Source organism: Penaeus vannamei, chromosome 28 (assembly GCF_042767895.1).
Source record: "Penaeus vannamei isolate JL-2024 chromosome 28, ASM4276789v1, whole genome shotgun sequence".
In the NCBI taxonomy this organism is placed as follows: domain Eukaryota; kingdom Metazoa; phylum Arthropoda; class Malacostraca; order Decapoda; family Penaeidae; genus Penaeus; species Penaeus vannamei.
Genome location: NC_091576.1, coordinates 34,297,119 through 34,309,618, shown reverse-complemented (window position 1 = coordinate 34,309,618; position 12,500 = coordinate 34,297,119). Strand labels below are relative to the sequence as shown.

At 46.6% G+C, this 12,500-nt stretch overlaps 1 protein-coding gene across 1 annotated transcript in view; it reads left to right on the top strand.

Moving 5' to 3' along the window:
* The window catches only part of bma (SCY1-like protein bma), a gene marked incomplete in the record, with an annotated part of 348,807 nt that overhangs the window by 195,530 nt on the left and 140,777 nt on the right, over positions 1-12,500 (top strand).

Sequence of the window (12,500 nt, the reverse complement as noted above, 5' to 3'; positions counted from 1 at the left end):
TATATCCTCCTCCCCTTTTCCCTCTTTCCCTCTTGCCCCTCCCTCTCCCTCCCCTTCCCCCTCCCCTTTTCATGAAAAGATCATTATCTATTTTCTTTAAACAATTTACTATCATAATCATTGAATGTGGATTGGTAGCAATATCGCTAATGTCATATCGCAAGCGTATTTTAAGAAACTACTTTAATGCAATTTTTTAGAATAAGAGAAAGATGGGGGAGGGAGAAGAAAAAGGAAGAGAGATGGAGACGTTTTGAGAGAGAGAGAGAGAAAGAGAGAGAAAGAAAGAAAGAAAGAAAGAAAGAAAGAAAGAAAGAAAGAAAGAAAGAGAGAGGAAGGTAGAAAAGACTGGAAGAGACACTCCCAATTCAATCTCAACCCCTCCTTATCACCCCTTCTCATTTACCCCCCCCTCCTCCCCCCCTCCCCCTCCCCCCACCCTCAAAAGCGCTTGACAATGACGTCACCAGCTCCTCCTGCTCCAAGTTCTGCAAGCTTGAACCACTGATTGAGCTTTTGTGCAACAGGATCTCAACGTACTTGTGTTGAAGGAGTGTTTTCGGGTTGCTAGAAGGGGAAAATCTGCAGAAATTGGCTCGAGGAGAACATTCTGAAGGAGAAGAGAGCAAAAATATTTAGAAATTGTTTCCTGATTTTTTTTTTTTTTTTTTTTTTTTTTTATGTGGAGGAGGATGGTTCGTGGAACAAGTTGTTATTGTTTGTCTTTTTCCTTTTTTTTTTTTTGGTATGTTCGTGGGTGTGTTGCTAGACAGAGAGAGATATGGTGATGGTAGGTCGATAGATGGAGATATGGATGGATAGATAGATGAACAGATGGATTTATGGATAAATATAAAATGCACATCTCTCTCTCTCCCTCTCTCGCTCTCGTTATCTCTCTCTCTCTCTCTCTCTCTCTCTCTCTCTCTCTCTCTCTCTCTCTCTCCCTCTCTCCCTCTCTCCCTCTCTCCCTCCCTCTCCCCCCCCCCTCTCTCTCTCCCTCCCTCCCTCCCACTTTTTCAAAATCCCGGTCTACAGAATTAATCCTCTGGCGCATGGGAGAGAGGAGCTTCTTGCACCTTGCCCGAACAAGAGCCTTTGACACACTAGCATCTTTACTCGGTCCGTGACGCAACGTGCAAAGCCCACTCGACTACGCACAATGCGACTGACGGCTTCAATGCTCGGAGCCACTTAAAGACTTTCATGTATATAAGGATAATGATGATGAGGAGAGTTATTAGAAGGGCTAAATTTATTAAGGGGGGATGTTGGCTACGCTTAGTCTTTGGATATTTCATCTCTCTCTCTTTCTTTCTTTCTCTCTTTCACCCACTCTCTCTCTCTCTCTCTCTCTCTCTCTCTCTCTCTCTCTCTCTCTCTCTCTTCCTCATCTTCTCCTCCTCTCCCTTCACCTATCACTTCCAACCTCCCACCGCCAGAGAAAAAAAAAAATTCACGAAGCTTCGGAATCGGACAAAAAAAGAGTCGTTCGAAGCCCCGAGTCGCGTCATCGAGCCGTCTCCCAAACCAAAGAACAGGGACAACAACGCCACGCATGCAAACGATGTGCGAATTACAGTCGGCACACTCTCTGATCTTTCTCCATTTCTTTTTAGTCATTTTAGTTGTTTTTTCCTGTCTTGTCTTGTCTTTTCCTTTTACCGTTTCCTCTTATTTTCGCTTGTTCTTTATTTTTATTCTAGATATCCTCTGTTTTTGTTTTTTTGGCGGGAAATGATCTTTCTCGATATCTTTTTAATAATTTTAGTTTTTTTTTTCTTGTCTTGTCTTGTCTTTTCTTTTTTTCCGTTTCCTCTTTTATTTTCGCTCGTTCTTTATTTTCATTTTAGATGTTCCTTTTTTGGCGGGAAATTATCTGTCTCGATTTTTTTTTATTCATTTTAGTTATCATCTTGTCTTATCTTTTCCTTTTACCGTTTCCTCTTTTATTTTCGCTCGTTCTTTATTTTTATTTTAGATATTCCTTTTTTTTTCTTTATTCTTTTTTTCTTTTTTTGGCGGGAAAAGAAATGGTCGACAAAGGAGTCACCCGAGAAGACTCACACTCTGGATCGAAACGTCCGGCGCCGCGTGGGGCTCCCTTTGTCCCGCTTGAAGGTCTGGGCTCGGCGGCTTCCTCTCCGCATAAAGCATATCCTCTCCCTTTCTCTCTCTCCTCTCGGCGGAGGTTTACAAATCTCTCTATTGAATCTTGTTCGTCCGACAAACCTGCTCTCTCGCGGTGGTTTCATTAATTTTTTTTTTTTTTTTTTTTTGGGGGGAGGGGCCATTTTTCCTCTTGGTTGACTCTCTTTCTTTCTTTCTCGCTCTCTATTTCTCTCTCTCTCTATCTCTCTATCTCTCTCTCTCTCTCTCTCTCTCTCTCTATCTATCTATCTATCTATCTCTATCTCTCTCTCTCTATCTCTCTCTCTCTCTCTCTCTCTCTCTCTCTCTCTCTCTCTCTCTCTCTCTCTCTCTCTCTCTCTCTCTCTCTCTCTCTCTCTCTCTCTCTCTCTCCCTCTTTTTTTCCTTGCATCTATCCCGTCCTCTCCTTCTCCAGCTCTCCCCCTTTCCCTGTCCAACCTTTTCCTCTTCTCCTTACCCCCCCTCCCCTCTACCTCCACTTCCCCCTTACTTTCTCATCCTCTCCCTTTTCCCCCTCCCCCTCCCTTTCACCAACCCTCTCCCTCTCCCTCCCTTTACCCCATCCTCCCTCCCCCTCTCATCCCTCTTCTGCTTTCCCTCCCTGCACTTTTCTTGAACTACCCCCCTCCTCTGTTACCATCTGCCCCCTCTCCCTCCTCTCTCCCCTGCTTTTCTCCCTCTCTCCCTCTCCCTTCCCCTCTCCCACCGTCCCCTTTCTCTATCCCCCTCACCCCCGCTCCTTAACCCCCCCTCTTCTTGAATCCTCTCTTTTCCACCCTCCACCATCCTCCTTTTCCTCCCCCTCCCTTTCTCTATTACCACCCTCCCTTTATTCCATTCTCCCCCTCTCCCTCCCCACCCACCCCCTCTCCCTTCCTCTCCTTCCCCCTTCTCTATCCCCCCATCACCCACACTCCTCTATTTTCCCCCTCCAATCCCTTTCTCCCCCTCTCCCTCCTCCCTTCCCTCCTTTTCTCCCTCCCTCACCCACCCTCTCTCCCATCCTCTACTCCCCCTCATCCCCACTCTTCTATTTCATCCCCCCTCCTCGTCCCTATCCCTTTCTCCTCCCTCCCTTCCCCTCCTTTTCCCTCTCTCTCCTCCCTCACCCACCAACCCTATTCCCTTCTCCTCCTCCCCCTTCGTCCTTTATCCCATTCTTCCCTCCCCCTTCGTTCCCTATCCTTCCCTCCCCCTCGTCTCTATCCTATCCACTCCCTCATCCCCTCGTCCCTATCCCATCCCTCCCTCCCTCCCTCGTCCCTATCCCTTCCCTCCTTGTCCCTATCCTCCTCCTTCCCTCCCTCCCTCGTCCCTATCCCACCCTCCCTCCCTCCCCCTCGTCCCTATCCCACCCATCTCTCCCTCCCCCTCGTCCCTATCCCACCCCTCTCTCCCTCCCTCCCTTGTCCCTATCCCACCCTTCCCTCCCTCCCCCTTCGTCCCTATCCCACCCTCTCTCCCTCCCTCCCTCGTCCCTATCCCACCCCTCTCTCCCTCCCTCCTCGTCCCTGTCCCTCCCTCCCTATCCTATCCCTCCTCCCTCCCTCGTCCCTATCCCTCCCTCCCCCTTCTCGTCCCTATCCCATCCCTCCTCCCCCTCCCTCCTTCGTCCCTATCCCCTTCCCTCCCTCCCTCCCTCCCTCGTCCCTATCCCACCCCTCTCTCCCTCCCCCCTCGTCCCTGTCCTATCCCTCCCTCCCTCCCCCTCGTCCCTATCCCACCCTCTCTCCCTCCCCCTCGTCCCTATCCCACCCTCTCTCCCTCCCTCCTCGTCCCTGTCCCTCCCTCTCTATCCTATCCCTCCCTCCCTCCCTCGTCCCTATCCTCTCCCTCCCTCCTTCCCACCCCTCTCTCCCTCGTCCCTATCCCACCCTCCCTCCCTCCCCCTCGTCCCTATCCCATCCCTCCCTCCCTCCCCCTCGTCCCTATCCTTCCCTCCCTCCCTCCCCCTCGTCCCTATCCCACCCCTCCCTCCCTCCTCCCCTCGCCCTCGTCCCTGTCCCCTCCTCTCCCTCCCTCCCCCCTCGTCCCTATCCCCTCCCTCCCTCCCTCCACCATCCCTCCCTCCCCCTCGCCCCCGTCCTATCCACTCCTGCCAAATCAAACGCGTCGCCGCCAAAATGCCATCTTAAGAGTCGGCATTTTTCCTCTCGCGTCATTACCTCGGGATGAGCTTTAAGTCTCCCCTAAAGAGAGAGAGAGAGAGAGAGAGAGAGAGAGAGAGAGAGAGAGAGAGAGAGAGAGAGAGAGAGAGAGAGAGAGAGAGAGAGAGGAAGGAGAGAGAGAAAAAAAAACAGAGACAGGTAGATAGATAGAGAGAAACTAAGAGATAGAGAGAGAAACAGAGAGAGGTAGATAGATAGATAGAGAGAAACCGAGAGAGAGAGAATGAGAAAGGAAGCGAAAGAGATACAGAGAGAGAGGGGGAGAATTATGATAAGGAGCCATCAACTTCTTAAATTTGACCGGCACCTCTTCTGGGCGGCGGAGATACGGCCAAACTGCTTATTGCTGATGCAGAATCATGTTGACAATATTCCTCGGTTGCATAGAAGCCGCTGACATTATGGGCGTCTGACGAGCTTGGGGGGGGGGGGTATGTAAGAGGGGGGGGGTTGGAAGCCTTCTTCACCTTCTCCTTCACTTCTTTTTGTTTGTTATTTTTTCTTCCCGTTTTGTTTATTATTTATTTTTCTCTCCCTCCATCTTTTCGTGTTTTTTTCGTTATTGTTATCAACATTATCATTATCATTGTTATGATAATAATTATCTTTATCATCCTTATCATTATCATAGCCATTGTCATTATCATTGTCATTCCTATTATCATGATATTAACTATTGCCCTAATTATCGTTATCATCATCGACATGTGTGTATGCATGTATGCATATATATATATATATATATATATATATATATATATATATATATATATATATATATATATATATATATATGTGTGTGTGTGTGTGTGTGTGTGTGTGTGTGTGTGTGTGTGTGTGTGTGTGTGTGTGTGTGTGTGTGTGTGTGTGTGTGTGTGCATGAATGTATGTGTATATATATTTGTATGTGCTTGTGTGTGTTTGTGTGCGTGTATGTATGTATTTATGTATGTATGTATATATGTATGTATATTATGTATGTATACGCAGGTATATGGTATATACCTACATATTTTTGTTTGTATTTGTGCTTATGTATATAAATATGGCTGCGAGCTCACTAAAAGCGAAAGTCATGCACCCGCCCTCTAAAGTCTATCCATCTCCCCTCCCCTCCTCCCCCTCCCCCTCCATCTTTTCCCTCCTCCTCCCCCCCCCCCTCCCTCTCTCCCACTCGGCCATTCATCAACATTACTCTCGCTTCAACGAGCAATAAATGTGAAATGAAAGTCGAAAACAAAAACAAAAAAACAAAAAAAAAATTAAAAACGACTTCCATGGAATGAGGAAGTGGAAACTGTTCGTATTTTGAAATCGAAAAAAAGAGAAAAAAAAAAAGAAATATAACTTAGAAAGGAAATAAAAGAAAAAGAAAATAGAAATAAAAGGAAAGGTGTATTCACGTCAGAAGGTACGATGAGACAGCTGTAGATAGCGAGGGAGAGACTGTCTGTGTGACGCAAGATGTGTGTCTTTGGTGTATTGTGTGACTGTCGTGAAGGTATCGTTTGGTATCACTGTGTATTATGTGGAATAAGGATAGATTCGGAAATATACAGTTTCTGGCAAGTTGCTTTATGTGGGTCAGTCCCAAAGGTATCGTTTGGTATCACGTGGAATAATAATAGTGTAAGAAATATACCGTATATACCGTTCATGTTAATTTATGCGACTGTCCCAAAGGTATCGTTTGGTATCACAGTGTATTATGTGGAATAAGGATAGATTCGGAAATATACCGTTTCTGGTAAGTTGCTTTATGTGGGTCAGTCCTAAAGGTATCTTTTGGCATCACGTTCTATCATGTGGAATAATTAAGGTTTAAGAAATGTACCCCCATCTGTCTTCTCTAATGCATATTTGAGATCTTGTAAATGATGAGTATCAGCAGGAGCTCATCTCCAGGACATACTAGAACGTAAACAAAAAAAGAGCTCGTGGATCGCAGCATAAACGAGCTCAAAGGATGCAATCAGAAGCTCACGGGAACGCTCATAAACTGCAAAGGAGTCTCTCTCTCTCTCTTCTCTCTCTTCTCTTCTTTCTCTCTCTCTTTCTCTTCTCTTCTCTTCTGTCTCTCTCTCTCTCTCTCTCTCTCTCTCTCTCTCGCGCGCGCGCTCTCTCTCTCTCTCTCTTCTCTTCTTTCTCTTCTCTTCTCTTCTCTCTCTCTCTCTCTCGCTCTCTCTCTCTCTCTCTCTCTCCCTCTTCCCTTCCCTCCCTTTCTCTTCTCTTCTCTCTCTCGCTCTCTCTCTCCCTCTCTTCCCTTCCCTCCGTTTCTCTTCTCTTCTCTCTCTCTCTCTCACTCTCTCTCTCTCTCTCTCTCTCTCTCTCTCTCTCTCTCTCTCGCTTTCTCTTTTTTCTCTTTCTCTCTCTCTCTCTCGCTTTCTCTTCTTTCTCTTCTTTCTCTTCTCTCTCTCTCTCTCTCTCTCTCTCTCTATCTATCTCTCTCTCTCTCTCTCTCTCTCTCTCTCTCTCTCTCTCTCTCTCTCTCTCTCTTTCTCCCTCTGTCTCTCTCTCTCTTTCCTTCCTCCCCCAACCTTTTCTCCCTTCTTCCCTCACCCACTACTCCCTCCCCCATCTCCTTTACCCACCTTCCTTCCTTCCCTCCTTCCCACCCTCCCTCCTTTCTTTCCTTCCTCTCCATCCTCATTCTCTCTCCCACCCTTCCTTCATAAATCCGTTCCTTTCTTCCTTCCTTCCCTCCTCCGCACCCTCCACCCTATCCTTCCCACCTCCTTCCTTCCCTCCTTTCCTCCCTCTTTCCCACCTACCCACCTTCCCTCCACCGCACCCTCCCCCTCCCTCCCCACCTTCCCCCCTTCCTTCCACCCCACTCTCCCCTTCCCTCCCTCCCCACCCTCCCCACCTTCCCTCCACCCCCACCCTCCCCACCTTCCCTCCACCCAACCCTCACCCTTCCCATCCTCCCCACCTTCCCTCCACCCCACCTACCCACCCTCCCCATCCTTCCCTCCACCCCCCCTTCCTCCACCCCCCCTTCCCTCCACCCCCCCTTCCCTCCCCACCTTCCCACAACCCCCCCCCCCGTCCCCCCTTCCCGCAAGCGGACACGTTATCCCGCCACCTCCTTAGCGGTGATTAGCGTGAAGCTCTCGGATCCCGACGCTTCCTCCGGCCTTTGAGCGCGCGTGTCTTTGAAGCGGGGCGAAGGAGGAGGACCTCTTGTGAAGGCGGGCTGGCGGGCACTCGTCGGCGCTTTTAATGGGAGGAGACGTCGCTGACTTTGGGGGTTGGGGGGGGTTGGGGAAAGGAGGGGTGGGTGGGTGGGGGTTCTGGAAAGGATGGGTGGGGGTTGGGGGACAGGAGGGATGGGGGTGGGGGGGTTGTAAAAGGAGGGGTGTGTGGGGAGGGGTTTGGGGAAAGGGGGGGTGGGGGGGGGTAAAAGGAGGGGTGTGTGGGGTGGGGGTTGTGATAGGAGGGGTGGGAGTGGGGGGGGTAAAAGGAGGGGTGGGATGGGTTGTAAAAGGAGGGGTGGGGGGTAAAAGGAGGGGTGGGATGGGTGTTGTAAAAGGAGGGGGGGAGAGGGTTGTGAAAGGAGGGGTGGGGGGTTGTAAAAGGAGGGATGGATGGGGGTGGGGGTTGTGATAGGAGGGGTGGGGGGGGGAGGGTTGTAAAAGGAGGGGTGGGGGTGGGGGTTGTAAAAGGAGGGGGGGGGGGGAGAGGGTTGTAAAAGGAGGGGTGGGATGGGGGTTGTGGAAAGGAGGGGTTTGGGGAAAGAAGGGGTGGGGGTGGGGGGTAAAAGGAGGGGTGGAGGTGGGGGTTGTAAAAGGAGGGGTGGGGGGAGAGGGTTGTAAAAGGAGGGGTGGTTGTGTTGGAGAAGGGGGTGGGTTGAGGTGTGAGGAATGGCAGCGTAGTGTTGGGGAGGAAGGGCTGTGTTTGTTCAGGAGGAAGGGCTAGTTTTAGTGAGGGGGAATAGCTGTGTTTAGGAGGGGGGGGGAGGCTGGGAGGGTTGGAGAAAAGGTCTTTTGGGGAAGGGGCTGCATGTATATACATATGTATATATACAAATATATATATATATATATATATATATATATATATATATATATATATATATAGAGAGAGAGAGAGAGAGAGAGAGAGAGAGAGAGAGAGAGAGAGAGAGAGAGAGAGAGAGAGAGAGAGAAGAGAGAGAGAGAGAGAAAGATTTTGAGTATGTGTGTGTGTGTGTGTGTATGAGGAGAAAGTTTCTCATATGTCTTCTACTTTCACCACGTTTATATTAATCAACTGATGTACTTTACATCCTAAGCATCTTACACAGAAAGAGACTCGAGATACCTATCTTCAGAAAAAAAAAAAAAAAAAAAGAAAGAAAAAATATATATATATTTACAAAAGATAAAATCGAAAACAAAAAGATAAGATCGAGGAAATGATTCCAGTCCCCCAAAGCCAGGACGTCTTGGCGGCTTGGTTCCGAGAAGATGAATTTTCTGTTTCACCTTTCATTACCTCCCTTTGGCGTCCGGGGGGAGGGGGGGGGAGGGGGGGGAGGGGGGATCCGAGAGAGGAATCAAGGTTAGAGTTAGAGTTCAGTGAAGGACTTGTCTCTGATCTTTACACACACATACAGACAGACATTCATATACGCGTATAAACTTACATATATAAACATTTGAACATACACATACACTTATGCATACAAATTTTTGACATTTACACACTCACATACACATACAAACTTACGCATACACACACAAACACACATACACACACATACATACAGACACACACACACACACACACACACACACACACACACACACACACACACACACACACACACATATATATATATATATATATATATATATATATATATATATATATATATATATATATATATATATATATATATATATATATATATATATATATATATATATATATATATATATATATATATATATATATATATGTATGTATGTAAATACATGAATACATATACAGAAGAAGAGAGAGCGAGAGAGAGAACAATAGAACGAGAGAACCGAAGGAACAAAAGAATGAAAAAAAGAAAAGTAAACGAAAGGGAGAAAGCGAGAAATTAATCCTTTTTATCTCTCCGAATAAAAATCTCTGATCTCCCCCCCCCCCCTTCCTCCATAACATCCGAGAGCAATAAACCAAAACCTCGGACGGAATCTGGATCATCAGCTGACGTCAACACGGTGTCAGCAGAAGTCATATTGCGATGGACAAAAAAAAAAAAAAAAAAAAAAAAAAAAAAAAGATGCTCGCGTGATTCAACTTCCATGGCGGCAGATATTGGCAATTATTGTTGTTTTCGCTCGAGATCTTGGCGTACATTTGGACACACGCACACGTACACATACACAAACACAACATTCTCACACACACGCACGCCCGCACGCGCACACAAACACACACACACAAACACTAACACTGACAGACACACACACACACACACACACACACACACACACACACACACACACACACACAAACACTAACACTGACAGACACACACACACACACACACACACACACACACACACACACACACACACACACACACAAACACTAACACTGACAAACAGACACACAAACACAAACACTGACAGACACACACACACACACAAACACACACACCCACACGAGTACTTTCCGTTCTTAATCGCCTTAAAACACCTTAAAATATACGGACGAATCTGCTCCGCGCCTCGAGGCTGTCCGGCCCTAGACGCTGAGGACGAGGCACCTCCGGACGCCCTCTGAGCACACAGGGAGGGATGTGTGTGTGTGTTTGTTTGTGCGTTTGTGTGTGTGTGTTTGTGTTTGTATGTGTGTGTGTGTGTGTGTTTATGTGCGCGTGCGTGTGTGTGTGTGCATAAGGAGGGAAAGGTGGAGGACGAAGAAGAGGAGGTGGAGGAGGCACAGGAAGAAGAGGATGAAGGGGGAAGAGAAGGAGTAGGAAGAAAAAGAGGAGAAAGAAGAATTGCTGAATGAAGAGGAAGAAAAAGAGAAGGAGGAGTAGGAAGAGAAAGAGGAGAAGACAGACAAGAAGATGGAGTAGGAGGAAGAAGAGACAGAGGAGGATAAAGAAAAGAACAGATAGAGGAGGAGAAAGAAAAGGAGAGGGAGGAGGAGGAAGAGAAGAAGAGAAAGAGGAAAAGAAAGAGAAGAAGAGGGAGGCGGCGAAAGAAGAAGAGGAACGAGGAGAAAGAAGAGAAAGAGGAGGGCGGAGGAGGAAGAGAGGAGGGAGGAGGAGGAAGGGAAGAGGGAGGAGGGAAGCACTCTCTCACAACTATGCTTTTCCCCGAGCCTCTGTGACACACCCGAGCTTTTAAAACTATCTATAGAGTTGAGACCGTTGCCATGACGCCCACCCGTTCAGGCAGGTGGGTGCTGGGTGGGGGGGAGGGGAGAGGGGGAAGGGTCCTCGACTCCTGCTCCTGTTTCGGAAAAGGGAATGAGGGTTTGATTTCTTTTTTCTATTTAATAGGATGCTTGAGAGAAAGTATAGGTCTATATGTATATATCTATCTGTATATATATATATATATATATATATATATATATATATATATATATATATATAGAGAGAGAGAGAGAGAGAGAGAGAGAGAGAGAGAGAGAGAGAGAGAGAGAGAGAGAGAGAGAGAGAGATGAACAAACACGCACACATACATATGTACACACTATTGAAAACGAGCGCACACACACACACACTCACACACACAGATCGATACTGATTCGACATTTAAAAGATGCATTGGTTATAACTGGAAAGATGAAAATATTGCAAAATTTCATGTTAGAATTAACAGAGAAATTTATAATACCCATTTACAAAGGGTTGGTTTGTTTAAATGTTATAATCCAGCATGGGGTAAGTTTTGGCCCCGCATATATTGTTAGACGGAGCCGTAGCTTCTCCCTAGACAGAGGTATGTAAGTGTAGGGTAATAAAAATCGTGTTTTACCTGGATATTAAAAGTTCTAATGCTTGATAGATGACTTGTTATGATAGTGAAAACATATAATCTGAACTGTGATGGCCTTGAGTTATTGCTTCAACCCAAACACGGAGAAAAGATTAGTTTGGGGAAAGTGTGTCGACGCCACAGCCATGTAGCGGTAGCCATTGTGGGAAATACTTATTGGTATTTTTTTAATAATTCTGTGGGTCCCGTGGATACAGCAACAGACTCAGCCGAAGGAGACCTTTCCGACTGCACCGAGGAATGATCTGGGAATGGACTGAAAGCTCAGAGCAAAGGTCAAGAAGGGCAAAATCGCGAGAGAAGGGGGGATCGATTACTTAATGTCCATGTAAACAAATGCGGGGAAGGGGGGGAGGGGGGAGTGTCCGATTTCGTTACGTTCAATTGTAATGATTATATGTTTATAATTAGTAAGTAAAAGGAAGGTATAGAGTTAACCACAGAATTAAACTTTATTTATGGAAGAGAAAATTCCTTGTTTTCCTAATAATGTTTATTCGTAAGATTCACATTGTGACAGGCTACATTTATTAATTAATAAGTTTATAGAAAAAAGGAAAATGGTTTCACTTGTTTCCGTGGCCGTCGTAGCTCGCCACTCGACAGGAATAGATTTACCTCCCCCCCCCCCCCCGAGCTTTAGTTTTGTTCCTCGTGTCAAAATGAGGAAAGGGAAACGCTTTTTTTTTGGGTGGGGGAGGGGGTGGGGGGGTCTTTCTAATCCGAAACCTCAGGAATAAATTTACCCCCCACCCCTCACCCCCCCCGAGCGTTTAGTTTTGTTCCTCGTGTCAAAATGAGGGAAGGGAAACGCTATTTTTTTTTTTTTTTTGGTGGGGGGGGGGTCTTTCTAATCCGAAACCTCGGCTGGGAGCGGCGATACCAAAGCAGATTTATCATTTTTATTAGAATTGATACTGAGAAATGAGCAACTGTAATTTCGTCAAATGTTTTGTTTTGTTTATGGATTTTTCTGATAATGTTTACATCGATGTGTGTATATATATGTATATATATGTGTGCGTGTGTGTGTGTGTGTGTGTGTGTGTGTGTGTGTGTGTGTGTGTGTGTGTGTGTGTGTGTGTGTGTGTGTGTGTGTGTGTGTGTGTGTGCGCATGTGTGTGAAACATAAATGTATCAGATATATATGTGCGAATATGTATATGTATATATACACCCTCTCTTTCTA